This window comes from Dipodomys spectabilis, unplaced genomic scaffold (assembly GCF_019054845.1).
Source record: "Dipodomys spectabilis isolate Male_0828 unplaced genomic scaffold, ASM1905484v1 ptg000009l, whole genome shotgun sequence".
NCBI lineage: Eukaryota > Metazoa > Chordata > Mammalia > Rodentia > Heteromyidae > Dipodomys > Dipodomys spectabilis.
In genome coordinates this window covers 30,755,172-30,781,354 of record NW_024870686.1, presented here as the reverse complement: position 1 = coordinate 30,781,354, position 26,183 = coordinate 30,755,172, and the positions used below count along the sequence as shown (strand labels likewise).

The window sequence follows — 26,183 nt, the reverse complement described above, 5'->3', positions numbered from 1 at the left end:
AGAAATAAAACCAGAATGAAAGTAGAAAAATACAAGTCACATAACGGTGCTAAACTTTATTTCATATAAATTAAATTAAATCTGTTTTGTGGGCTATTTCCATTATTCCTTTAGGGCTCGAATATGTGTACTGTAGGAAATAAATGATTATCTTTAACATAGCACTCAAAACAGAAAAAGCCTTCCTGCTATGAAAGAAAACTGGTGATGAAATTACTTTTTTATTTTGAACAGTGTTGACAAGCATCTTTTTTTTCCCCCTGAAGCACCAATTACTCTCATTTTACTAGGACGATTGCCTTTTTTCCCTGTCATCCGCTGGAGCCTGGCTTGTAAGGAGTTAAGTGGGAGGTTTGTGAGGTCATGTGTGACCTCACTGGGTCTGGACTTTTGAAGCAGGTCTGTTGGAGGGAAGCTGCCTGGTGAGAAGGGAGGCTGGGAGAGGGGAAGGACTCCTTCAACTTCTTTCAAGTTCTCCTCCCAGAGCCCCTGAGGGACACCCACAGTGGCCTTCCAGGAGAATGTCACTGCAGAGTCAGTGTGTAGCAGTTTATACTCTGCACAGAAGCAGCCTTAGAAGTACGCTAAAGAGCCCTTGCAGAAGATGAAAGTTCCCTGAGCAGATGGAATGGGAGAATGTGCTTTGTCTTCCTGACAAGTTTGTGGACAGTGCTGACCAAGGTGACTGCAATTTGGTTGTTTTCCTAGGCAGTCCGTGCTGGGTTTTGGATAATTGTAATTACAGAATTTTTTTTTTGCATTTGTAACATTTTATTTTAAATGAAATGCATTATAGAGAGGTCTTGAGGAGAAATTTTAAAATGATTATACATACTGTTTTCCAAATAAGGAAATGAAGAAATGAAGAGAGAGCATGGTTATTACAGAGTCTGAAATGTTTGCGAAGGTGAAATTCTCCCTTAATGAAGTTCTTTTAGGCTTGAGGCGTGTTGACTGTGGGTATAATGCACTTTTAGTAATTCTTTGTGAAACTTCTTACAGACATTGGAAGGTCACCAATTTGGCCATTTATGGGGTCCTTTCTAACTACTACACAAGGCTGTCATTCTTGTTTCAGTGTGTCACTGCTCTGAGAAGAAAGTTAGCTATACTGTTAGTATGGAAAGATTGTCTTAGCATTCAGCACTAGATTTGAAACTTCAAAGGGAAACCACTTAACTAATGAACTTTTCTTTTTTCCCCTTTCTGGAGCTGAGGGAGTTTTAGCATCTCAATTTATCTATGTGGAGGGCTGTCTCTCAGTTTTCATGTTCCACAGGCACTGATAAGGCATAGAAGGTCAACAGTGTTGCAGAGGGGAATGGGAGCTCACTTACTGATCTTACCCCATTCCCAAGATGCTTGGATTAAAGGATTTACTAACATTCAAGAGCCACTGAGAGCCCCAATGTTTGAACTTTCAAAGTAATCAGCTGGTGTTATACCACATATGCTTGTGTGTATTTGTTGGTTACGTTGGCATTTCTTGCCTTGATTACAAGTTTTAAGTTTGTATTTCCAGAGTTTTGTAACACCTCATTTCTTACTAGCCTATGACAAAAAATTGCCTCCTTTATCTAGAAATTTTGTTTCATTGGTTTAATGATGAAGGACAAAGAGAATACTTGGAAGAAAAGGGGTACCACACATATTTTGAAGAGGGCACACAGTGGCTGGTAGAGAGAGGCTCATGGATTTAAGTTTTACGTCTAACCTCTTAGTTTGGCTCCTATAAGTCACTTAACTACTGCTTCAGGCTGGTTTTTCCATACATGCACAGGGGTGATACCAGTATCACCCCAGGGAAGACTATAATTTCTATGTACAGGATTCACCATAGTTTCTACTGTACTAAGAACAGTTCCATAGGATTCACCATAGTTTCTACTGTACTAAGAACAGTTCCATAACATTAATGAGCACTGGCTATTAGTATTATGATGCTTAAACTGTGGGTCCTTATGTCAGCCACAAGAGTGGATGTGACAAATAGGATAAAGAATTGGAGTTGAGAGTACGTGCATACTCAACATGTTAAGGCTTCTTTGTGGTTTGTTTGAGATGACCTCTCTATTCTCCGTGGCTGGGCAGTCATCTCTCAAATGGCAGGGAGGGCTGGGAGAGAATGGGAAGATTGGTGAAAATCCAATAACATGTTGTGAAATTCTCTGCCATGGCCTGTTGATGACCTGTTAGCTTTAAGTTTGGGTATGGAGAAGAGCCACACAAGGAACAGCATAGAAGGCATTGCTTCTGGGTACCATGTGTTCTTTCCCATAATTGTGCAGTAGTGACCCTTATAGGACTTATCAGTGACTCTAATTTTGCCCTGCTATCTTTGTGCTCCAGGAGTCCATAGCTGTTCAGCCATGGGAAGCTACTTAGCTTCTAATTTCCTGCTCTAGCACTATGGATAATGCTATCTTTTCTGTGGTTATTGGGCTCAAATGAAATATGTGAAGATGCCAAGCACAGAGTGAGTACTAAATACACTTAGACCAGGTATGGAGGTGCATGCCTATAAAAGTCCAGCACTGGGAAGTCAGAGGCAGAGGCCAGAAGATTGTATGTTCAAAGCAAAGTTTCATTAAATTTGTAGATAAATCCTTTATAAAGGACTTATACTTTATAAAGGTCTGATGCCTAGAAGGTGGTTTTTTTTTTAATTGTGAAAATACCATACAGAGGAGTTACAATTACATGGGCAAGATAATGAGTACGTTTCTTATCAAGCATTGTTGCCTGCTCCTTTGTTTCCCCTTCCCTTCCCATCTCCTCCCCCCTGCCCACCGCACCCCTTGCCCTCCCTCAAGAGGGTTTTTTAAAAAAAAAATTTGCTTAAAATAATTTTCTTGTTACTAGTTTCATCATCTAATGTCCGTTTTGCTTCATGCCTTCATATCTTTCTACTAAGGATTACACTATACTCCTCATAGCTGTTAATTTTGTTTCGATCCAGTTCTCGATAATATTACAAAAGTAATACATTCCCAGTGGTAAAAGCTTAAATTGACTTTCTCTGGTCCCACTCCCCAGAGGAGCCTCTGTTTACAGTTCCTGCTGCATCCTTACAAGGTGTAGTCTAGGAAGTTCTTTTGGACTTTATTTGAAATTGTCTTACTGGTGCAAATGAATGTGGTATGGAAAGTTCTCTCAGGTTTGCCAGGCCCAGGGTGACAGACATGGTCCCTCCCTCCAGGGTCTGGAATGTTTGGGAGTGTCCTTGGAGGGAGGCCTACACAGCTGGGCTGTGTCACCCACAGGCCTACTGTGCTTGACAGGTCAGCCCTCCTACACTGGTGCAGGTTGTATGACTACCCTTAAGCTCCTAGAGGAGAGCCAGGTGCTTGGATCTCTCTGCAGTGGGTTGGGTCTCAGCTTGTCCCGAAAATTCCCAGTCCTGAAGTTTTAAGGGTGGTGGAGTCTGTGTTGGGTTTCAACAAGGATTTTAATCATTGTTTAGCTGGCCTGAGGGTGTGGTTCAGTCAGCCTTTTGGTTCTGCTGTTAGGTTTGGCTTCTTGTCATCAACAACATTGGGTGGGGAGAGTGTAGAAGTTACACTGAATGTGGAGTTTAGAAGATTAGGCCCCACTGCCAGCTTTGCTGTTTACCAGCCGTGGTCTTAGCCGGACTTCCTTGGTTCTCAATTTCTTTCCTTGCAGTGGAACTGTTGTGAGAGGAAAATAAAAAATAATGCATGTGAGCATGTTGGATGGACTGCAGAGTGTTCTTTGGATGTGTTTACCTCATTGGATTATTCAAGGGCTTATTTTCCTTATCTGGTTTAGGTAGACTGAAATGTGCTTTGGAATTGCTGTCTGGTGTCCTTGGATTTGTGGAGGTTATTTGTCCCATCTGTTTTGAGTAGTCCTAAATATTCCTAGGAATCTATCATCAGAAAACAGGGAGACAATCTGCCCAGAATGTTCTTAAATAAATAATTCTTTTTGTTGATTAAGTTATTCTTTTATGGAAGCCTCAATTTTTTAGGAAGCCCAGAGACTCTAGATAAGTTCCATTTTGCTATTGATTTTGATATCTGAAAAGTTACCTTTTCACCTCTCATTTCCTTATCTGTCAAATGAAGAAGTACATTAAAAAGTTCATTTTTTTATGGGAAGGAAATGGTGGTAATTTCTTCTTTCTCCTTTTTTTTTTTCTTCTTTGCTATATTTTCTTATAGGGTGATTTTGCTACCCCCTTTTAGTTAAAATAGGATGGTTATCTGAAAAGACAGAGCAAGCGTCCAGTGAGGCTAACAATCTAGCTGCCATGTTAATGATGTAATGAATGCTCTTTAAAGGTGACAGGGCATTAAGTATCCAGGTGTCTTACTTATAACCCAGTGACCTTGATTGACATAGGCTTGTGTTTTAGTCACTTAGAGCTGATCCTCTGTTCAGGGTCTCAAATACTCATTGCTAGGGAACCTGAAGAGAGCGTTAAGGTGTCATGGCAGACATTGCCATGTGACACAATGGAAAATGAAAAATCTTTAGTTTGAGGCAATGATCCCTTAGAACTGAGGCTGTTCCCATTGCCAGTCTATATGAGAGATGTTTGTGTTACTGTGGCTCTACTTCTCAGAACTGTTTATCCATAGTAGTATTTTAAAATGAAACTTTCTCTAAGTCTTGTTGAATAGAGGAGCATGTCCATCATGCATGGACATTTTAGTCTGGATTTCCCAGGATGAAATTACATTTCTAGGTTACAGAGTGATAAGGAAACATTTGTATTGCTTCAGTTTATTACTGAAACGTAAAAAGATCATTTAAAAAATCATCTCTAGGGCTTAGTAACCAGAAGGCTTGGGAATGGTCCTAGTAGCTCAAGGTAAGCCACTTGTGGGCAGAATTTGTATGTCTGATGAGCCCCTCAGGAGACAGTCACCAGGTGGGCCATATTTTAAAGGCCCATATGGACAGTGTTCTACTTCATCTAAATGATCCCACAATCATGGCTTTGATGGCAATGACTGATGAAAGCAATGCAGATTTGTGTGTGATCGACCAAGGTCATTCACAAGACCACCACATGTCCTACAGAATTATCTTTGCTATGAGTACTTCAGATTGTCAGGTATGTAGAAGTACTGTTCATCAGAATTTGATGCTTCTAACTAAATCCCAAGTTACTTACTGTGGGCACTTTTTAACCAGTACTTCAGTACTCATGTAAGTGTTACGGATGTGTAAATGCCATTTCAGGATTGGAAGTGAGTATATGGGTGATAGGTTTAGAAGGTTAGAAGTTAATCTGTACCATGAGTTGATGCAAAGGCTTTGGCCTTGTGGATTTTTCATTTTGGAAAGTTGGTATGTCTCATCCTTTTCTGTGACTTTGAATTCACCATTGATCGATTTCATTGTAGAAATTGCATAGCTGAGCATATTCTAAGGCTCTTAACTAAGAGAACCACAAAGTATCCACCTGAAACTCAGCCAAGGATGGCAATCATCTCATTTTTATATAACTGTAAACTTTCTGGGCCTTAGTCTCCACCTTTCCTGTTGGGTAGTCTTTGTGCCTTCTGCCTAAGCTCAGAGTTTACTAGCCATTCTAGTGCCATTAGGGTTGTGAACAATATGGGTTTTACAACCTAGTCCTGTGTATGAAGCTGGGTGTTCTCTCTCTCTCTCTCTCTCTCTCTCTCTCTCTCTCTCTCTCTCTCTCTCTCTCTCTCTCTCTCCTGTTTCTCTCATTTTAGTGACAGAACATTGTACTAGGAAGTTTAGGTTAAAAAAATAGGCACTGTACACCTACACACACAGACACACACTTGTGTGTGCTCTCATACAAATTTCTAAGAGCATCCTAAGGGGAGAGGACAGGCAGCTGCAGTCTCAGGAGTTTAAGGGAAACAATGCTGTTCCATGCTGCTTCTCAGCTGCATGCATGGCTTGACTTGGATGCTCACACAAGCTTGCCTTGTCCTGAGTCCAAAGTATCTTTCTGTGGCACCTGCTCTTCCTGGGGGCTCTCTTGGCTTTAGAGCTGTGTGTGGTCATCTCTTGTGAGAGGCTAAAGAAATCCATCTGCAGGAACTAGGTTGTGGGCCAATAGGTGTTAACACCCAATAGGTGTTAAATATTGAAGTCCACCCATTCTTGGCTAGTGTTTACCTTGTGTTTTATGAAAATATGTCTGATGGAACTGTGCTTTAACTTGGCTATAGATTGAATTCTTAACTTTTAGAGACAGTTTCATTGTGAGGGAAGTTGCAGGTCTTTGGAATTTCTCTCATGTCATATATTATGGGACCTGTAACTATCCTTCTGGTGGTGTTGTGCTGTGCTTTTCAGAAACCATACTGCATTGCATTATACTCTGTTTCTGCTCCCTGCATTTCTTCCTTTCCCTATCCTGTCTGTTCTATCTTTAAAGTCATGTCACTCCTATCATTTCCCCATGTTTATGTCACCCATACCAGCCCCATCCTCTCACTGAACCTTATTGGCCACTGATGAACAAGGACTCGGAATTGCTACATGGCTGTGTCTTTACACATCTCAAGCCACTGTGGCTCTGATGAGCCCAGGGATGGTCTCCAGACTCGTCTGTGGAAGCTAGACATAGGCACAGCCCTGTTGTCTGCTTGCTGGTGGTGACACAGGTGGTCACAGGAAGAGCATTGCTCTAGGAGTTGAGAGAGTCTGGCTCTGCTCTACTTCTGCCGATTATCTGTTTCTAAGTTCTTAATTTTTTTCTGAAGCTACCATATGTTTATATTGAGTAATTAAATAATTCACATAATGTCTTCTGACTCCAGAAGTCCATTACTTCACAAAACTATACTATTCTGGTTCCTTACATTAGTTCTATGTGACCCGTTAGGGTCTTACAGAGTGAAAAACTACAGGGTCTATAAAATTGAGCAGTAGAGTACACCAAAAAGCAGTGACATTGATGGTTTGTCCAATAATTAGGGTAGAGAAAATGTGGAGGGAGGAACATTTTTAACCTCTCTACCTGAAGACTCTGGTGGCTTGCGCTTGAATAATTGGAAAGGACACAAGTTAATGCTCCTGGGACAGAAAATCAGATGAAGGTAATAAGAGCTATGTGACATATGTTTTCATTTTTCTGTCTACTCAACTGAGATTCCTCTGAGCATACATGCACAGTACAGCTTCCTAGTATCACGTTCTTCCTCCTCTCTCCTCCCATTATAACTCTTCTCTCCTCCCCTCCTCTCTCCTTCCCTCTCCTCTCTCCTCTCTTCCCTCTCTCTTCTCTTCCTCTCTCCTTGTTCTTTTTAGAAACTGTACTATTACATAGCTGTCTGTGTCTTGTTCTGAGGACAAAGGAATTGAAAGCTATTGGGTTTTGCTCATATTGCACATCCCTCATACACAACCTGAAACTTCCCTGAAGGCAATGACTGACTCTTAAAATTTGGATGGCACTGTGTCCAGGTTACCACAAAACATTTTACTATTGATCGTTCTTTTTAGTCAGTATACTAATTTTGGCATTTATTTGTCAAGGTGTCAGCAGTCTGGCATTCTCTGCCTCCTGGCAACATTCACAATCACCCAGAGATATTTATGGCAAGAATGCTTGAATCAGAGGTACCTTCACAAGGAAAATGTCTCCTTCCAGGGTGCTGTAGAAAGTTTCCTTCCAAACTTACCCTTACTGGTGGTGGTGGTGGTGGTGGTGGTGGTGGTAGTGTGTGTGTGTGTGTGTGTGTGTGTGTGTGTGTGTGTGTGTGTGTTTAAACAGAAGACTCAAACCCTGTGAGTGGCAGAGGCCTTTAGGTTGAAAGGTCTGCTTCTGCACATGAACCTTGGAATGAGGTTTAGCTATGAGCATCAGTGTTTCTTCCATGAATTATTAGCTTTTGCTTTCTTGAATATAAATCAGAACATTTGTACTCCTACTGATAAGGTTCAGCATTTGCATTAAGTTGCTTATTAAGAATATTTTATACTCTTAAAGGAATCTGAAAATGCTTTATTTCTCTGTTTCTTTCTTCTTTTCTCTCCTTCCTTCCTTCCTTTCTTATTTTCCTTTCTTTTTCTCCTTCCTTCCTTTCTTCCTTCTTTCCCTCCATCCCTCCCTCACTCCTTCCCTTCCTTCCTTCCTTCCTTCCTTCCTTCCTTTCTTTCTTTTTCTCCTTCCTCCTTCCCTCCCTTCCTTCTTTCCCTCCCTCCCTCCCTCCCTCCCTTCCTTCCTTCCTTCCTTCCTTCCTTCCTTCCTTCCTTCCTTCCTTCCTTCCTTCCTTCCTTCCTTCCTTCCTTCCTTCCTTCCTCTCTTTTCCCTCCCTCCTGCCTGCCTTTTTTGAGTTCCACTGGGAAACTTTGGACTTGGCAAATTGCCAAGTCTTAAAATACATCCTCTCCACTGAAGGATGCTATTCTATATAGTTCTGGAAAGTACTATCCTTTAGGATCATGCTACTGACTTATAGGAGTGAAGATTACTCTGCATGTGTTTAGTTATCTTTGATGTTGGTCACCAGCAATGAAATGGATTTTCTCCCTTCTCTCTCTTTCATCCTGTCTCCTACTGTCCGACTCTCTTTTTCCCCTTCCTTCTTTTCTCCCTCTCTCCCTCTCCTCTCTCCTCCCCCCCCCCACACCCCAGGGCTTGTGCATTATTACCAAGCATATCTCCAGTAGGATTTCATTTATCCATGCTTATTTCTTTCAAAAATTAGTTTAAGTATTCATTCTCATCAAATTCAGCTAAGATTCGGTGACCCATTAATTAATTTAGCTTCTCTTTTGCCATTTCCTGATTAATGTAGTCATGAGATCCACTAGGCATCCCATGTGGACAGCAGGGAGGGAGAGTAATCAAAGGGCTCAGGGGTTCTGCCTGCAGGAGTGACTAGTGACATGACTAATCGTGTTGATGTGGTGCCAGGACACCCCCCAGTTTAGAAGATCTGTCTTCTAACTCCTTGCCTCCCTGATGTGTCACTAAATCTAGGAACACAAACAGCACTGGACCAGCTGCTAAAGGCCCAGGGGACACTGTGTAATCCAGATTTAAGATTTCTCTGGCTCCCTACTGATGTCACTTCCTTTCCTCTGAGCAAGGTAGCATTTGTTTCAACACTGCAGGCTTCTAGGAGTAATATATCAGCAAGTTAGAATGTCATAGTCTAGCGTACCAGATACCTTATGATTTTTTTCTTTCACAAGACACCCTTAAATTAAAACTGTCTTATTTAAATAACAGGATTTTAGAAAATTTAGGGCAGTTTGAGAACTTATACAACATGTGTTGAGTCATCCATTGGCCGTATAGTCCTACATCTGAGTGCAAAGCCTTTTCCCACCATGTCAGATAAACTGGTTATTGTGACCAGATTTGTATGGTACAGTTGTTCCAGATCTCAACCCTGGAATGAGGTCATTTTCTTTATACTCCAAGTAAATGCTATGCAGACTTATTCTAGAATTGACTGTGCTGTTTTTATCCTAATTAAAATCTTCTGTAGCGAAGGAGTTCCTTAATAAGTTAGTGTTTTTGTGCTTCTAACTTTTGTGGTAATAAATTTTATTTTTCCCAGGAAAGCAGTCCATCTTATTTAAGGTGGAGTAGGGGGTTGTGGTAAAAATTGCAAATAAATCCATTGTATTCTATTTTGATTTTTCTAGGTTCAGAATGTTTTTTGGGGAAATAATTTAATCTCCATGTTGTTTGGTTTGAAGGATACAGCAAATAGGAGTATGAGCATGTTATATAGGTGGAGAATCATATTTAGTCAAGATTAAGTATAGTTCATATATATGGCCTTGAACTGAAGAGAGACAGAATGTTAATATCCCCTAGGAACCTACTCTCAGGGAATCTTTCACTTATAAAGAAGATAGAAGTATCTACCTCAGATTATTAATTATTATGCATGAATTAGGACTAGAACAGGGAAGAGATCAATTTGTAAAAAAAATTACCCTCTTTGACATTCTCAAGGGACCAAGAAAGAAGTGCACTTCCTTTGCTTGTCTGCTTCTCTTTTCATATTTAAAGAATAATTAGAACTTTCATTGTTTTCCCTGGGAAGATGCACCTCTTAGATAAATTATGGATAATTTATTTATGAGTTAAAGTAAATTAACAGTGGAAGTCCTCCCACAGTTGGAGTGTGACCATGGTAACTGCTAGATATCAGTCTCAATGAGCCAAACCTGATGAGGCATGGGGCTAAGGGGTTAAGAGTGGTGTTTTTTTTTTTTTTTAATTTAATTTTTCAGTAATGATTTTTGCCTGTATACCATCGTGATTGTTTTCTGGCAATATTTCCCTGGGCAAACTCCTTCCAGTCCTTCCTAAAGTAGATAAAGAAATAAAACTTTCTTAGAATTTTTAGGAGGATCAGTTTGGCCAGTGTTTACAAAGGGCTAACTCAGTGCCAGGAACTAGTAAGTGCACAGTTAATGTCAGCCAGCACCTGCAACACATAACATAGCTCTGTTGTTACACCATGCCTTTTTATAATAGTCTCTATAGTCTAAAGCTCAGATCAGCAACAGGTGATAGCATTGCATGCTCCTTTTCTACCTGTCTTTACTTTGTACTTATTTTTCTGTTCTTGGGTCAGGAGTGCTAACTAATGATGGAAATAATATTTTAGAGCGTCTGTTAGAAGAGGAGAAAAAATAACAGAATACAGAACTCTCTGTGTATCTTTTATGTTACTTTTATTATTAGAAAGGCGTAGGAAGTGAGAGAAATGGAGAAACTCAAACTCAGTGTGTGGCTCAGGTATGATGAGCTAACTCTTCATGCTACAACTTGTCTGTCTAGAGCAGTGACTTTTGATAATGGGTCTTTGTAACCTATTACCTTTTTTTTTTAATTGACAGCTATGGCAGACACATTGTAGAAAAAACAATAGGGAAACTGAGTATCATCTTATAGAAGTTATGACAATAAGAAAATTTATAGGTCTGTGTTCAAGAAAAATCAATGCTTGATTTCACACTTTCTGGCAAAGAGAAAAATCCGAAGAAAGCTTCTATAATATTGGCCCTTTAGTTCATGCATTTAAATTCGTTTTGTTACTGTCCATATACTTTGTCGGTCAAGATCTTTCCAACAGATAATGTGGTTCAGTGTAGGAAGAGTCTTTTGGGGATTTCCTAGTACTTATTTCTAGCAGTTATGGATAAGAGCCTCTAAAGCCTCAAAGAAATTTGGCCATTTTGTTGTAAAGATACAGTACAGAGAGGTTACAGTTAAAATTTGGCCATTTTTATCATATTCAAGTCACCCTGGCACAACTGGTTGATTCTTGCTGGGTTCAATCTAGAAAAGCCCCAGTAAAGCTCATCCACTCAGAGCCACCTTCCTCTTACCCAGCTCAAATAATGGCAGCATTTCCTCTTTTGCGTTTCCACACAATAGCCAGAGAGCCTGCCTCATGACCAATCAGAGTGATACTTCTAGGCTAGTGATTCATGCATGTTTGTTCAAAATAACACTTTTTAAATAAGAAAGAACTCCCAATTATATCAGTGGGGGGGTGTAAGTAGAGCTGCTTTTGTTAGCAGCTCAGAAGGGAAGATACTCAGCTCCACTCTTTGGGCTCCTCCAGGTGTTGCTTTTTGTCCTCCCTAAGAATATATGACACATCTCTCCCCATGTGTGTATGCACATAGGTAAGTACATCAGTAGGCTTAGTATGAGAAACAGTCCACCTGGGTCCCAGATACCACCTGGCTTAGGCACGACTAGTTTTGGTTGTAAGTATGATTTTTTTTTTCCCAGTGGAAGCCACAGGGTTTTCTTTACTTTCTATTCTTAGATTCTTGTTTTAGCATTGACACACACACGCGCGTGCGTGCGCATGCGCACGCACACACACACACACACACACACACACACACACACACACACACACACACACACACACACACACACACACACACACACACACACACACACACACACACACACACACACACACACACACACACACACACACACACACACACACACACACACACACACACCCTGAGTACTCAGGTAATTAGCAGTAGGATCCTTAAAGACCTATGCAATAACTCTTTTCTCCGAAGCACGAGCCAGTAGTTTGTTCCCCCATGTAATAATGTAAATTATTATGTGGAGTTGCAGCATGTGGGAGGAGAGAACAGTTTTTATAGAGTGATAGCTCTGCATTGTCTGTCTCTGTGAATGATGTGGGTGAGATAACCACAAAGAATTGCTAAGTAACTACCATGTCTGTCAGTCCACTGCCATTGGCTGTGTGGGAGGCAGGGAAGGTGCAGTGTGCAGTGTGCAGTGTGGAGTGGGGCTTGTGTCATCACTGTATCATGGGAGCCCTGCCACCAAGCCCAAGTCTTGCTTTGTGTGATGAGTTAGGTTCCTACTTGAGTTCATTGTTGAGCTGGCTTTGGTGGGTAATGCGATTGTTAAGAGGGGGGAGGGGTGTGCTCCAGAGATACTGGGCCTGTGGAAGCATCTGAGAAAACTTGTTTTCCACTAGGTGAGTAAATCTTGTTCCTCCTTACATTTGCAGAACTGTTCCTCCTTGTAATAGGCCTCCGCTGTGGCTGGCCAGAGCCTGCCACTCCCTTCTCTTTGCCTTAGCAGACTCCACTTTTACAAAGGAGGCTCTTCAATGCCTTTTGACAGTGGAGTTTTAAAGAGGAAAATCTTGCCTATTATTTATGGTACTTTTCCTTTTTCATGCCTAAGAGAATATGTTCTTTTAAAACTATAGAAACATCCAGTTAAATTTATGTGTATAAATTCAATGGGGAGAGTATATTTTTGCCCTTGGTCTGGCATTTCTTCCCAATGCCAGAACAGATGGACGTTTAATCCTGGTGGTTTCACCAGGATACTTGCAAGTGGTATGTACTCCTGAGGTACGATCTATTAAGCTTTTGCAGTTTCCTGCCCATTAGGAGAGAGCCAAGCAAGTGTATAGGAAGTAGTGTATTGAGATGTAGTTCCTGTTTCATAAGTTTCTCCCTTCTGCTTATTGGAAAGTTAGAATGCTCCGCCATGCCATTAAAAAGCCTATTTCCTCAGGCTTTTTTTTTTTTTTTTAGTTTGTCAAATGTCCAGACTGAGATTACTAAAAAAGAAAGCTTAGTTGCAAAGCCTTTTGGAAATGCAGTTAAATTGAGATAGTTTGTCAGCCAGTGAGGCTTACTTTTCTTTTATTGAATGTTGTTATTTTAGAAAAGTTGAACTTTGGTTGCATGTCTTTAAAAATGTTTCTTCAATTCAATCTGTTTGTGTGTGTGTGTGTGTGTGTGAGAGAGAGAGAGAGAGAGAGAGAGAGAGAGTATATGTGTGTGTTTAAAGGACAGAATGCATTTATTGAATAATGCTATTTACATTTACTAATCAGAAAACTGTTCTTGGAAAGCAGAAGAGATGAAGCGAAGGTGAGACTGTTTCCTTTCAAGGAAATCCATGTTCCTTATTTGCCAAACGTGCTACTGCAGTGGTGACCTTTACATACATTTTCATAATGTTTTTTGGTTATATCACGAATCAAAACGAATGCTTCAGTATTAGTGGCAGAAGGTTGTTTAGGAATTAGAAGTCCTACTTAACAATGCGAAGTGAATTCTAGTGTGAGCTAGGTCAGATGGCATTACATGATTTAGCTAAATTATTAACTAGTCAAACCATATGATTCATTGGGTAAGTGAGATAACTTAAGACCATTCATAATTATGCTCTTTTCTAAGGAGAAAGAGTATCTGTGACTAAGAGTTAGATAGTCTTCTATCATTTCATTATGAGTGATTCTCCTCTTACCTGGTAGCTGTCTGCCTGATGTGTACAGCACAATGTCTGGAAGGTAAAACTGGTTGTTGATCTGATTGAGGTAGTGTAGAAGCTTCCTTGCTCTTAAGGTGAAAAATTACTTGTAAGCCTCATAAGTGACCAGAGAGCTTTTACAGTTCAATCACCCATTTCATTTACTCTGCATTTATGATCTTTTGTGAGTTAGTGTTAAGCATCAACAACCAAACAGTTTGAACTAAAAACCTCTTCTATTTACTTATGAGAATTACAGAACAGAGAGGAGAAATATAATCAACCTATCCGGATATTTATTTAACTTATTCCTATTCCTCTTGAGTTGTGCATATGCATATCAATGTTTATTTTGTCTGAGTAATATTTTAGATGACATTTACCTGGAGGCATTTCAGTAACCTGTAAAGAAATGGTGTCATAGAATGTATGTAACAAGGAGAAATGTTTACTACAGAGTAAACTCTCAGTGGAGAGTTGGCACCTAGACAAATGAATAACTGAGAGTTTGGTCATGGCTGGTTCAAGAGCTTTTCACATTTGATATGTATCTCTTACTTTCTGGATCTTGATGTTTTGCCAAAATACGGTGTACTGTCTTTGGGTTTTTTTTTTGGTCCGGTCGTGGGGCCTGAACTCTGGGCTTGGGTGCTGTCACTCTTCAGCTCAAGGCTAGCGCTCTACCACTTGAGCCACAGTGCCACTTCCGGCTTTTTTCTGCTTATGTGGTGCTGAGGAATCGAACCCAGGGCCTCATGCATGCGAGGCAAGCACTCTACCACTGAGCCAACTTCCCAGCCCTGTCTTTGGATTTTGAAGGTTACAGTATATGTGTTTTCTGGGTCACTGCTATTTGAGGATGAATTTCTTGTTAGTAAGCATTAACTCTTCGTCTCTGTCTTTTGGCCCTTATCCTGGATCCTTGGTTTGGATCTATAGTTAGAGCCTTACTATTAGAGAAGTCAGAGTAATAGAATTTGATTTAAACAATATAGACATGCATATTTTACAAAATTAAATTTTTTTTTTATTGTGAAAAAAACTGTACAGAGGGGTTACAATTACATGGGCAAGATAATGAGTACATTTCTTATCAAGCATTGTAGCCTCCTCCTTTGTTTCCCCTCAAAATTAAAAATTTTTGATTTATAGAAAAAAATTGAATTTGAACTTGATTTATAGAGCAAAAGGACTTTGATTTATAGAAGTGAAGTATACATTGAAAATAGTTTGGAAAATCCAAGGAAATAAACCTATCAGCCTATGGAAATTAGTATTATTATCATTTAGCACGTGCATTTCCAACATTTCTGAGTGTGTGTGCTTGAGTACTGACAGACAAAATCTGTATTAGTCTCATTCTATTAAATAAATGCATTGTTTACTTAAAGTAAGTGCTGCTAAGTGTAGTTCATGCACTGTTTGTAGTATATAAAATTATTGTAGGGACTATACAAATGAGTGTGTTTGACTTTAATACTTACATATTTATTCTCATATGTATTATAAAACTATTGTATATCAAACATAATTACTTCATGTTCACAGTTGCTTTGGAAGATCTGTAAATGTCAGAAGTCTTCATTCTCAGTTCCTAAGGAGGTGATTGTTCTAGGTCTTCAATATTGAACATACCAGCAAATCTAGCAGGCTGTATTCAAAATATATGGAAAATATTTCAAAGTTATTAAACTTACACCACACTTGATGCCACTGTGCTCTAAGTCCCCATGGATTATTACAGTTTGTCTTTTTGTATTTTGGCTTTTTTTTGAGATGAGGTCTCACTATATAGCTCATGGCCTCAAATTTATGATCCTCCTACCCTAGCTTCCCAAATGATAGAACACAGGTATGTGCTACCATGTCTGCCTTTACAATGCCTATTGTTTTTAAATGAATAAATGCCCTACTTCAATCTTTCTTAGTTTTTGGACTTCCTATCTTACCCAGAGTGAAAGCCAAAGTCTTTACCATGACCTGATAGTCCCCTCATGATCTACTCCTGTCTACACTCCATACTTCTGTATTATATCTCCCACTTTTCTTGCTGCTCTGCTTCAGTGCATTGGCACTACTGAGTGTACAAGAAGGCTTCCACCTTGGCTGTGTGGCCCTTTGCTTGTCTTTCTTCCTGGAATGCTCATACCATAGGTAGTTCATTAGTTAGTTCTCTTACTTTTGTGTTTTTAAAGGATCTTTTCTTGTTCCTTACTTGGCTACCTTCTTGAAAACTAGATCTCTTTTTCCTTTGAAGGCTTGTATTTCCTTCACTTATTTGTTTTTAAATTTTTGCCATATCACTAACAGTTTACTTGTCATTTCTCTTTCTCTTATATGTAAGCACCATGAGGACAGGCATTTTTTAAAAAATGTTTTGCTTGCTGCTGAGTCTATAGCACCTAGAACATAATATGTAGTATCAATGTAAATAATGTAATATGTGTTGTATTTTGATGTATTTTATTAGCAACCTTTTTTTCTGGCTAGATAAGCAAAATGCTTTATAGCAAACATAGGCCAAATAAACACTAGAGAACCCATCCTGTCCCAATTATTTTCTCAATTGGTTCATCTTGAAGCCTGGAATTTTGACTAGTTATACACTCTTACAGATCAGTTTGAGAAAGTCTCTCCTATCCTCGCCTTAACATATTATATTTGTTAGCATATCACATCATGGATTGAGTGAGTCATTTGATTATTTTCTAATAATTGATTTTGACATACCTTACATTGAGTTGAGAAATGGAATAGAAAGTATATTTTTTTCATTTTTTAAACTTTATTTTCTTGTCAAGATGCTGTACAGAGAGGTGATAGTTACGTCAGCAAGGTAATGAGTACTTTGATGGTGATGTGAGTAGGCGGCAGCTGCTTCCCTCTCCTGTCATCGTTCACTGCTTTAAGTTCTGTGCATCTCCTCTTCTTTGACCCATAAGCTTCAACTTCTTTTGCTTTTTCAGATACCTCTTTTTTTTTCTTGCCTGGGGCAAGACATCCTGGTCTTCTATCCCTACATCAGTGCCATTTCTTCCAGGAAGGCCAATTTTCTTAGCTCAGTATGTGCCCCAAGGCATATTTCTAGTGCACCCTATATTCTCTAATTGGTTTTAAAATTTGCCTCTTCTGGCTGCCCAAGTTTAATGGCAGCCTACAGTGTTAGAGAGAATATATTACTCCTTGATGATGGTTATATCTGACAAATATAAGTAGTCATTCAATAAGTGTTTCCTTAATAAGTGAGGATGGAAATGGTGGATAGTGCTTGGCATGCTGTCAGTGAATGTGAGATTTTAGGGAGCCAACTTGGTCAGCTGAGGCAGGGAGAAAAGCCGGGTGAGGTGAGAAGGTGGTAGGGGCAGGCTGTGCTTGTGCCTGAAATATTTCAGTTTAACCTAGATGTGACCTGTGTCGAACTGTCTTCTGTTTACTGGAGTTGGGCACAGAGATTTGAGGGATTTGAAAGGCCGTTTCATGCATAGATGAACTCTGCAACCTTGGATGTGAAGAAAACAGAACACTATACTTTATGTTTTTTATCCTTTAATTTCTTTGCTCTTTGGGATTGCAGTAATGCATCTACTCAGCTTTTATAGCATCTAAAATGATAGGCTGGCTCATAAAGTTCAGGAACCCCACCTATAATAAACACCATGTTTAAAAAGCTAGTAGGAAGAAAGACAGCAGGAGATGGAACAGGAGCATGGTGTATTAAAAGTTAGTATCTTGGTGCTGTTTTGTTGGCAGAAGAAAGGAAGGGTTGATTTTTTTGAGCTTAGATGACACTAGTTTTAAAAATATTTTCATAAGTAAGTAAAAAATAGCTCAATTTTCTCAGGGTGCAGTGAATTTACCTCCTTACATTCAGTTTTATTGCATTATTATATTCTGATTTGTATATTTTTGACATGCTAAGGGTGAGGGTAGGCAGGCACTCTACCCACCGAACCACGTTCCCAGCTTTTAATTCTCGTATTTTCAATGGTAAACTGTGAACTCAGAAGTGATAGGAATAGGAAGATGAAGCATACATTTTTTTGTAATATTTTCACATTTCCTTTATGTGTATTATGTCTTCTTGAGGAAAACTGTGGTGATTGTGCTGTGTGAAGTTACTTCCTGACTAATGAATTCTGGCAGGTGGGGTTATGTGTTGCTGCATATAAGTTCAGAGCAGTTGCAGTGGTACACAGGACTGAGATTTAATCCTTTCAGTTTATGGTTGAGGAGACTGATAAGTGACTTGGTTAAGGATACTCTTCAGCTTTACAACCAGATCTCTGAAACAGCTGCACTGTGTGTGCCTGTGACTTAGGTACTGAAACTGGGCTTTTAGACTCCAGGTCCAAATTCCAGGAGTCCTATATTAGGTTCAAACATTTGCTCCCATATGCCAAATAAAGAGAAATAGTGAAGGGCAGAGAAAGGAGATTTATTCCATAGAAGCCATGGGAACATGTCAGTTCATTTTCAGCCATCTTGGGGATAAAGGTATTGATTGGCCCAGGATTAAACAGGGAAACTTAATGGAAGGGAGTGAGGAAATTATGCATAGTGCAATTAGTCTCTGGTCATAGGTATGGCCTGGTGGACCATTAACTTAATCTTTGACTCAGGGGGTCTGGCAGGTGGTCTGTAGTTTTTGACTGTTCTCTTCAAGATGCCTGTGTCAGGGATGGTTTATCTTTTGTCACAAGATGCTTAGTGGTGAATCTTGTTCTTCCTGGAACCCAGATTGTGAAGTGACCCCAGAAGGGAATGGCTCAGATTAAAGAACTCCCATCCAGAGAGGAAGGAGCGGGGCTGAGAGTCTGTCCAGCTTTTAGTTAATTCACAGGCTCAACAAAAGCAGCTTTTAAGTTGCCATTTACAGTAAGTACCACTCTTCCTGGTTCTACACATAAGCACACTGAGGCACAAAAGAATTAAAGTAACTTATCTAGCTTTTCACAGCTAGCAAATGGCAGAGCTGGGATTTGGATCTATATGATCTTGGATACCAATATTCATCTCCTCCCCCCACCCCCCTGCAAATCTTCATTTTTAACTGATAAATTAAAAGTAGTTTCTGCTTTTTGCCTTGCTATCACCTAGAATTGTTTCACTGGCTCTGTCCCCAGTAAGTGGCTCCTGCAGTACTCCTTCCGTTCTTCCTTATGTACAAGTGGTCTCCTACTGGAGTCACATCCCCTGCCCTTCGGTTTGTGTTTTGTTTTTGAGACAAGGTCTTGCTGAATTTTGCCTATGCTGACCTTGAACTTGAGATCTTCTGTTTCCAAGTATTATAGATGTGTGCCACCAGGCTGAGCCTGTAGATGTTTCCTATACCTGAAAATAGTAGTAGCTTTTCCCACAGATATGATTTAAATAGGAAGAATCTGGTGTGTGATCAAGGAGCCCTAAGACAAGAAAGAGATTTCCTGCATGCCTGTGGGCTGTGGGGTAGGGGACTCCAGAGGACAGCTGGTCCTGGGAAGGGCAACGTTTTGGTTATGTTGTGACCCTTTGATGTCCTTTCTCAGCCATGCAGTTCTTTAGTTAACTCATTTCTGAAAGACAACTTTGATCTAAAAGTCAACAAATGAAATTAGTTGATAGTATAATTTGCCAAAATGTGCTTTGGTACTTACTAAAACATTTGGTTTTCTGATTCAAAGCACAGAAGATAATTTCTTTTGCTACTCTTTTAAAAGATTTGTATTACACATCTGTTCTGCATCCCCCTGGGAAATACCAACATGGATGCTGAGGGACTTTGGTGTATAAAACTTGCTGTAAGGAAAGATTTGTTTTAGATATGGGCTATTAAGAGTTTATATTGGGAAGACCAAATAGAACTTGAACACATTTCAACAATAACATTTTCAGTTCAAAGAATACAACAAAGTCCCTGGAACTTGAGGATCACATGGGACCCAGATTTGGTGTCTCCAGAACTTCCTGTTGGGGAAATGGTTATGTTTTTCTGTCAGGCTGTCTGAATTGGTATACTGCCTTTAGTATTTTTTCTTGTCTTTTCTGTTGCTTTCTTTCTTCTTCTTTTTTTTTTCGTCTTCATAAAATTTTCTTTCAACTAGGATCTGGTGGCATGTTCCTATATTCTAGGATGGTAAGATCTAGAGGATTATTGTTCAAAGCTAGACAAAGCAGAAGATTGTGTGAGACTCCTTCTCCAGTTAACAAGCAAAATGTCAGACTGGAAGCGTGACTGAAGTTCCACCTGTGAGCAAAAAGAAACACCCTATACCAGAGCACAAGTCCTCATACTCACGGCTGGCATGAGTATGCATGGAACCCCTTCCCCAGCTTTCAAACGTTTTTGAGCAATCTTTTCAATTATATCACATGTTATTTATTTCAGAATAGAATTAAAGAAGTGCCCTATTAAAGAGGATACATAGACAAACGAGTTTGAGAACTTACCTGTAGAAGTTCATGCACATTTTGTGTGTGTGTGTGTGTGTGTGTGTGTGTGTGTGTGTGTGTGTGTGTGTGTGTGTGTGTGTGTGTCTTGGCCTTGTGTGTTCTCTGGCACACTGGGCTGAAGTGCTGGTCCTCTGACCAGGGTTCAGTTTGACTCTTAAGTGCTCAATATTAGTGGATTTCGCTTCTGTCTTTTAGGAATCTACATTTCAGACAAGTCTTGAAAAAAAAAATCTATTCTGGACTCTACTTCTTAATTAACTGCTGGCCCTTAAACTGCTCATTTCTTTGTAGCAGGAATTACAGTGTGTGCTGAGACATAGGTAGATAGCTCTCAAATCTGATACTCAATTCTCTCTTGTGTATGATCAACAATTCTGATAAGTAGAACCTTTAAAAGCATTTTAGGAGCAATAACTGTCTTCAGTGGCCAGCTTTAGTCTTTGTTGTAACCTTTCCGGGCAGATAATATGATCTCTATTTACAGATGTAGAAACTGAGGCTGGAAGAGGAAACATAATTTGGAGTTAAATTTTTCTCTTCTCCAGCCATTTGACCTTCCCTTCTGTTTTATTTAAGGTCTGTGTTTTAATGAATTAAATTTTTTTTATTCTGGTCCTGGGACTTGAACTTAGGGCCTGGGTGCTGTCCTTGAGCTTTTGTGCTCAAAGCTAGCACTCTACCACTTGAGCCAGAGTTCCACTTCTGACTTTTTGGTGGTTAATTGGAAATCAGAGTTTCATGGGCTTGAGCTTTTGTGCTCAAGGCTAGCACTCTACCACTTGAGCCAGAGCTCTACTTCTGACTTTTTGGTGGGTAATTGGAAATCAGAGTTTCATGGGCTGACTTTGAACTATGGTCCTTTGGTCTCAGCCTCCTGAGAAGCTAGGATTACAGGGGTGAGCCATATGTGCCTGGCAACAGTGGATTGTTTACTGTGGAAGGTGCTCCAAGATTGAAGACTGACAGGCGTGGTTGGAATCCTCCATCCAGCTTTGCCTTTGTAACTTTGTGTCTTCTCCAAGTTTTCTCCATTAAATTTATTCTGCTTTCTAGGCATTCTTCCCAGAGGATTAGAAAAGATTTGTGAACATAGATGTGTGTGTGTGTGTGTGTTGAGTATAAAGTACCATCTGTAATTAATAGGGAATAAGAGTAGACAGCAGTATCCTCATTTGTGATAGCTTTCCCCAAGTCTTGGCAACTTTTAAATGATATTAATGGGGCTACCTCTGAAAGTATTTTGGTTGCTATGAAGTGACTACGGTGTGACAACACTGTGACAAGGTGCCGAAACGTCATTTCTTGGGTGACTTAGATCTGGGACACCACATTGCAGCCTGTGGTGGAGTTAGCATCTCCTGGGCTAGTCAGAGCCCCAGAGGTATAGGACTCTAGAGGGATGGGATTCCGGACATCTCTGTGGCTGAAGCTGAGGGGAATTCACACCTTTGTTATAGCCACCACTTGGCTTGTTTATTCTTCTTTTTAAGTGGCGGGGCAAGCTCTTTTGATGAACAGGTGAGAATTGATTTGCAAAATATTTAGGTTTTACTTTACCAGTCCCACATGTATCCGATAATAGCAATTTAGAATATGAAACCGAGACTATCTTGATTTGACTATAGTTGAAGGAGACATTAAAAAAGGAATTTTCAGTCTGGTGCCAAAGTGAATCCTGTGTCCTCCGACTCCGAGAGAAGGAACACAGTCGTCAAGTGCAAGTCCTGGGCTGGTAGGTTTATGTTGCTTTTGAATATTTGTGTAGCTATTGGCATAGGCAGCTTTGTTTTCTTTTTTTTATTCCCCACTCTTCCCTCATTTCCTTTCTTCTTTCTTTATACAACCAGAATGATAATACTTATATACCTCCTAAATAAAATTGAACAATTAAGCTTTAGTAAAAACTTCCCAGAACGGAGTGGATTGTCTTGTCCCTTCCATTGAGCACAGAGATTACATAGAGTTCTATGAAGGAGGACCCAGGAGAAGGATGGTTAAAGAAATTTTCTGTGCTTTGTTTTTGATTAAAGTTGGGATATACTAATACACCAATGAGGTCAGAAGATTATCATGAGCTGCACACAAACATGTCTGTATGCTCTCCAGAGGTCACACAGTGGGAGCGTAAGTGGGCTTTGGGGTCCATCTCTGATATGTAGCTTCTTGCAGCAGATATGGATTTGTTAAGTGGCTCAGGGTGGACACCTTGTAGTATTTAGGTCAGGAAACAAGAGACTGTCACTAATGAGAGACTAGTGCAAGGAGAGACAGTTTCACCTAGGACTTCCCAGCCAGGTTACTGATGTGACCACTGTACAGGAGGTGTTTGATGGAGCTTTCTAGCAGAAGTGTAGTTTTCTCTTAGGAGTGTGTTTTCCAGCTGGGGGTGGTGTGACTGCATTAGATATGCACCAAGAGACTGGCGTGTAATACTACTGCAGAATCACGCAGGTTTGTCCTTCCCTCACATGATGCTATAGCTTTGAGGAACTCAAAGGGAAGGGGACAGGTACTATATGGGGATCTGCATGAGACTCTTCTTTGTGTTTTTGTGAGTCTAGTTGTATAGCCCAGTGTAGGTTTGAACCCACTATGTAGTCCTGGGTAGTCACAATGTGCTATCCTTCTACCTCAGCCTCCTAAGTGCTGGGATTACAAGTGTCTTCTGCCATACTCAACTATAAAACTTTCAGTAAGTTAAATCTGTATCTGTATATGACCAGATCATCTCCGTTTGTTTGCTTTTCTTCTCCTGAGTGAAATGGGCTCTCATCTAGGGCTATTTTTGGATTCAGGTCACCTAAGAAATTCCTGGGGCCCCTCATGAACATTTCTGTGATACAGAAAGCATCTGAGTGTACACATCTCATATCTGAAGTTTGCATATTTCACAAAGAATAGAGTGGAAGTAGATAGTGTATACATGGAAACAAACCTTTTATCAAGGTTCTTAAAATAAAATTTTTCTTTTGAAGGACTATTAAGTCTTAGTCTAATGTCTTCACTAGGAATTCTACTAGGGATCATGACTACAGTTTGGGGTTTGCAAGGTAAAGAAAACTAGCTAGTTGTGGTGGCACTTGGCTCTAATCCTAGAGCTCAGGAGGCCAAGGCAGGAGGATAAGGATTTGAGGCCAGCTTAGGCTGTATAGCAAGATGCTGTCTAAGCCCCCTTCTAAGCCCTTCTCTTTAAAATCTTGAACTGGTGTTACTTAGCATTCTTGGTTTTTATAGTTTAGAGATCATCTTGTAGGAGATTTCATTTCATTTCATTTTCTGTTGTTTTGTTTTGTTCTGGTTATCCTCCTCAAAATACAAAGTTTTGAAGCGATGAGCTAGGTTATTGAAAAAGAAATAATTATTTGAAAATGCTATATCTTACTGCTCTGGAATTTGAACTTTATTGTTGCTGGTGGTGCTGTGAGTATATATGAGAGAGAGGGGGAGGGGGTATAAGAGGGGAGAGAGAGGAAGAGAGGAGGGAGGGGAAAAGGAGGGAGGGGGCAGTAAAGGAGGATCAAAACTATGGACTTAAAGTGATACTTTTTTTTTCAATTTTTTTATTGTGATTAAGTGGTTACATAATTCCCAAATTTCTCAGTATTGTGGGATAGTGAAACTTAGTTAAAGTCACAAACACATTTTAACTTTCATGGAGCAGATTGTCTATCATGGTCTATAACATTTATGAGTTCTATGAGCTTTGCAATACAGCTATTTCTTCCACATTGGGTGATATGTACATTTCTTTTGTTTTGCATAGCATCAGCTGTTCCCTCTTTCTCACTTGTTCCCTCCCTCCCATCACTGCCATTGAGTTGCTTAGTTCATTTTGGTCAATGTCCAGTGCAGCTGATGGGTCCTGCTGTTGTATGTTTTTCCCTGATTCCCTCTAGCTCTGTGTCGTCCTCCTGGTTTCCCTCTGGTGTGCACATATATACCATACATGTGATCAGCAGCATGGGGTTATTTAGTAGTGATTCGACCAGATGAGTGGAAGTCCTTTGTTTCTTAAGTCCTGTCAATTTTGTCTTATCACCTAACATTTTGAATTTAATATCCACTTATCAGGGAGACCATGTACCGTTTGTCTCTTTGCACTTGGCTTAACCTCACTCAACATGATTTCTTCTAGCTCCATCCATTTCCCTGCAAATGCCATTATTTTGTCATTTCTAATGGCTGCATAATATTCCATTGTGTATAGATACCACAATTTTTGGATCCATTCATCTGTGGTGGGACATCTGGGTTGTTTCCATATCCTGGCTATCGTGAACAGTGCTGCAATAAACATGGAGGTGCATGTGTCCTTGTATATTGGTTTCTGTTGTTCAGGGTATATGCCTATAAGTGGTATGACTGGGTCATAAGGGAGGTCAATCTTTAGCTTTCTGAGGACCCTCCAGACTGCTTTCCAAAGTGGTTAAGTGATACAGTTTTTAAACAATATCTGCAGCAGTGTTTTAATAAGGGTCAGAATATTCTCCATTCTCATAGAAACTGTTAAAGAATGAGAAAAATAAGAAAGCACTGAGAGTTTTCACTTCACTCACCAGTCTTGGACCCCACTGCATGGGGCCTCTTCATCCCTTCCTGGGCTGCCCTGCCTCTGATGCCTGTTAAATTATACTAGGATCTGATCAGCCAGATTCAAATCTCAACAGGAGAGAATGATGTCTAAGGAGCATTCCAGGAAAGTTAATCAAGTGCAAATGGTTCACTCTGCTTTCTTACTTATGAGTATTGGGGTTCACTGATCCCCCTGTGCAGAGATGCTCCTACAAGTAATGGACATAGAAATACTTTTAAATCATTTCTTCCTGACTCACTTGTCAAACTGGACATATAGTAACAGTCTCTTTGCAAAATACTCATTTTAAATTATTGTGATGCAGTTTTATTAAAGTCTACTGGATAGTATTACAGATGCCACATGCTTATCTACAAGTTGGCTCAGAAGATTTGCATCTTAGAATGGGAAGAACAAAGTCCCAAACACAAAAGTAAGAACATGTATTACTTTGATTGTACTATCAGCAAAGGAAGACTCCTTATCGGGGTGAAGTGCTTTATTGCAGATCTGCCTCAGAGGCAAACACGGACTTTTGTACTAACTGGACATTTGGTCAGTCTCTGAACAGCTGCCTTGCACGTTGGTGCCCTCTTCTGGAATTCTGAGTGCAGGACTGAGGAAAATGAGAAAATTTAAAATTTGTCCTGGAAGAGGAGGCAGAGGAGCTCTGTGTGACAATTGTGAAACTTCCTTCCTAATAAAGCTGCATTTTGGCCTCTTTTTGAACAGAGAAATAGCTATTAGAGCTCTGATAGACTTTTTCTTTCTCTCATGAAGTTCTTTAAATCATAAGACAGAGTCTCTTCTAAGAAACACATTTTATGTTAACAAAAATTGGCTTGCAACAATTATTCTTATAAAATCAAGTACTCATTATTACTGAATGTCAACTGACATTTAGGTAGTGATTTATATTTAATAATTCTGCCAGGTACATTATTATACACCATCTTCAAACTTTGGTTGTAATGAGATTCAAACTCAGAATGTCCTGCATACTCAGGAAAGCACTCCACCCCCTAAACCCTGCCCCCAGCTCTTTATGCTTCAGTGGTTTTTATTTTTCAAGGGAGGATCTTGGTTTTTGTAAGGTCAGTCTGGGCCACGATCCTCCTACTTAAACATCCTGTAGCTGGGACGACAGGTGCTTGTGACCATACCCACTGTCTTCTGTTGAGGTGTATTCTTGTTAACTTTTTGCCTGGGCTGGCCGTGGACTGAACCTGGAACCACACCCATTGCCACCACCCCCATCTACTTCCACCCTGGAGTACTGCATTACCACATAGCTGCCCTCCTACAGTCTGTTGTTCTAGAACAACCAAAGGGTTTCCCTTTAAGAATATAAATTAAATCTCACAACCTTTCAATATGAATTGCTTTACTCAAAATTGAAACAAAGTCACCTTGATG

The 26,183-nt window shown here is 40.0% G+C and overlaps 1 protein-coding gene across 1 annotated transcript in view; it reads left to right on the top strand.

Moving 5' to 3' along the window:
- The first annotated feature begins 549 nt into the window (after positions 1 to 549).
- The window catches only part of Psd3 (pleckstrin and Sec7 domain containing 3), a 195,204-nt gene continuing 169,570 nt past the window's right edge, over positions 550 to 26,183 (top strand). The window contains exon 1 of the mRNA XM_042701208.1: positions 550 to 681. The gene's annotated coding sequence lies outside the window, so the exon portion shown is untranslated. The remainder of the gene's footprint in view (positions 682 to 26,183) is intronic.